Source organism: Salvelinus sp. IW2-2015, linkage group LG4q.2 (assembly GCF_002910315.2).
Source record: "Salvelinus sp. IW2-2015 linkage group LG4q.2, ASM291031v2, whole genome shotgun sequence".
NCBI classification, from domain to species: domain Eukaryota; kingdom Metazoa; phylum Chordata; class Actinopteri; order Salmoniformes; family Salmonidae; genus Salvelinus; species Salvelinus sp. IW2-2015.
In genome coordinates, this window is record NC_036843.1 from 25334488 (window position 1) to 25337600 (window position 3113).

General features: G+C 45.3%; 1 long non-coding RNA gene across 1 annotated transcript in view; it reads right to left on the reverse strand.

The window, feature by feature from the left end:
* Positions 1-1838: 1838 nt before the first annotated feature.
* The window catches only part of LOC139027686 (uncharacterized), a 1994-nt gene continuing 719 nt past the window's right edge, over positions 1839-3113 (reverse strand). The window contains exons 2-3 of the long non-coding RNA XR_011479808.1: positions 2187-2206; positions 1839-1867 (exon numbers count right to left, since the gene is read on the reverse strand). This is a non-coding gene — a long non-coding RNA (uncharacterized lncRNA). The remainder of the gene's footprint in view (positions 1868-2186; positions 2207-3113) is intronic.

Consider the following 3113-nt stretch of genomic DNA (forward strand, 5'->3'; position numbering starts at 1 on the left):
GGCCTACCTATTCAGAGGCAATGCGGCTGGGCCTACCTATTCAGAGGCAATGCGGCTGGGCCTACCTATTCAGAGGCAATGCTGCTGGGTTGCGAAACTGTAGACCACCAGTAGGCAACCTTGCAACGTTTTACCCAGCCGTAGCCTGAGTATACCACCCAGCCATGACATCCCTATGCAACATTCTTGTTTCATGTCAAGCGAACATTAGGTTGGCAACAATAAGTAACATGCACAGAATGTTTTGTATTGAGAAGTTATTGTAAATACCCTATTGTAGATTTTATGCCATTCAGATGCTAAAGTTGTAGCCTAACAAATAGCCTACTATCGCTGACAAATTTCTACAATTTTAGGACCAACAAAAAGATTTTATGTAAGCTCTTAATTTGTATCGAATTGTTGCATATAGCCTATATTCCTAAAACTCTGGCTAAATTTCACACGTGTGACTTTTAAAAGTGTGTAGAATATTATTTCACACACAAGGTTTTTTTGATAATACTCCTTACACTTGAGTTTCTAAGGTTTCTGAAACAACAGCTACAATTCAGAAAAATCAGGTAACATCCAAACAATTATTTTAATTGAGATACATTCAATTTCATTGTGCATCTTTTGGAACTGCAGATTTTTTTACTGTTTTACCATAATGTAGTCTTAAACATTAGGGAATGTTCCCCATACGTTCTCCACCGTGGCCTTTTGATGTAATAACTGCACTTTGTTTAACCGCAGTACCTTAGTCAGTCTAATAAATAAACATTAGGATAACTTCTCTGAAGCATTGCATTACATTTAAGTTGAGAAGTGAAAAAACAATGTTCAATATTAAGACTTTTGTGTTTATAAAAAAAACATAACACAAACAAAAAAGAAAAAATACAAAACATCCAAAATAATAGCAATTGATATCACCCTGAAACACTTAAATGCAAAACGTTGTTTTCCTGCTGGTTTAGATTGTCATAGCCTCCTTTAGCCCCTTGTCTCGAATAACATTTGCAGAGAAGTGTTCAAAAATGGGTTTACGAGACAAGCTGTTGATGAGGATTGTGTCCCCCATCCCCAGTCATTCAGTCCTTCAATACACCTGACCTGTCCTGTGAGCTGTCTGCTGGACAACAAAGAGGCAGGGTCATGTCTGTAGATACTGTAGATAGTGTGGCAAACCTTTCCTTCATGTCCTGTCTTTAACTGTGTGTTAACTTGAGTTCTCCACACCGTGTTATATGGAAGAGACTGTTGTGATGGATGTAGCTCCTAGGTGAGGTCCTTCATTTAAATACAGAGAGGTGATTGTTTGTGATGAGCTGACACAGGACCTATTGTAAGGAGAAGACTCATCTCTCCATTTCTCCTTCTGTCATCCTCTTTTCTCTCAATCTGCCCGTCTGTCTGTTCTTCTCCCCGTCTTCTTCCCTCTCTCTCTCGCTCCCACCTCTGTCTCTCCGTCCGTCCATTCGCCCGTCTGTCTGTTCTTCTCCCCGTCTTCTTCCCTCTCTCTCTCTCTCCCACCTCTGTCTCTCCGTCCGTCCATTCGCCCGTCTGTCTGTGTTCTACAGTGCTGAGACGCTGACGGTGTGGGGGTAGAGTGTGTCACGGTGGTGGGCTGTCATACCCTTGAAGGCCAGCGAGGAGGCAATATTGTCACAGCTGTGGTGAGAGAGAGCACTGCCACTGGGCGGCTGCCATGTGGGACCGGTCACATAGGCCGACGTGGTGGCGCTGTACCCCATGTAGGGCGACACTGGGGTGGGAGGGCAGAGAGAGATTAACCTCGTCTCTCCTCCTCTCTCTATCTCACTCTACCTCTGTCAACCAGCTCTCTCTTTCTTCTCTACCTCTGTCTAACCTGGTCTCTCCTCTCTCTTCTCTACCTCACTCTTACTGTGTCTAACCTTGGTCTCTCATCTCTCTCTCTACCTCACTCTACCTCTGTCTAACTGGTCTCTCTCTCTCTCTACCTCACTCTACTCACTCTACCTCACTCTACCTCTGTCTAAGCTGGTCTCTCTCTCTACCTCACTCTACCTCACTCACCTCACTCTACCTCACTCTACCTCTTGTCTAACCTGGTCTCTCCTGCTCTATCTCTACCCCACTTTAACATATGTCTAAACCTGGTCTCTCATCTCTTCTCTAGCCCACTCTAGCTCTTGTCTAACCCAGTCTTCTTTCTCTACCTCACTCTACCTCACTCTACCTCTGTCTAACCTGGTCTCTCTCTCAACCTCACTCTACCTCTATCTAACCTGGTCTCTCCTTCTCTACCTCTCTCTACCTCACTCTACCTCTGTCTAACCTAGTCTCTTCTATCTTTTGCCTTAATCTACCTCTGTCAAACCTGGTCTTCCCTTTCTCTACCTCACTCTACATTTGTCTTAACCTGCTCCCCTCCTCTCTTTACGTTAGTCTCTACGCTCGCAGACCTTGTCTCTCGCTCTCACTCTACTTCGAACCAGGTCCTCTTCTCTTTCTCTCTACCCTCATTCTACCGTCTGTCTAACCTGGTCTCTCATCTCTCTCTACTTCTGTTTTAACACAGTCTCTCCTTTCTCTACCTCACTCTAACCCTTTCTTATGGTCTCTCCTCGCTCTACCTCTCGTCCCTCTCTCTAACCTCTCTCTACCTCCTTTACCTGACTCCTCTCTCTGTTTCTCTCTCTCTGCCTAAACCTGGTCTCTCATTTCTCTACCTCACTTTACCTCTGTAAACCTGTCTCTCTCTCTCTCTCTCTCTCTCTCTCTTCTCTCTCTCTCTCTTCTCTTCTCTCTCTCTCTCCTCTCTCTCTCTCTTCTCTCTCTCTCTTCTCTCTCTCTCTCTCTCTCTCTCTCTTCTCTCTCTCTCTCTCTCTTCTCTCTCTCTCTCTCTCTCCTCTCTCTCTCTCTCTCTCTCTCGCTCTGACACAGAGTGTCTTGCCCAAGCACAGTGAACCGTTATGTCGCTCTCTACTACCTCACCCTTGTTTCTCTCCTCCCTATCTATTGTCTCACCATCTCTTCTCCCTCTCTCTCTCTCCCCTCTCTCTCTCCCTTCTCCCTGAAAGATGCAGAGTGGTTTGCCCACAACTGAACAGTTATGTCCACAGCACCAGATATCCCGGCCCTAC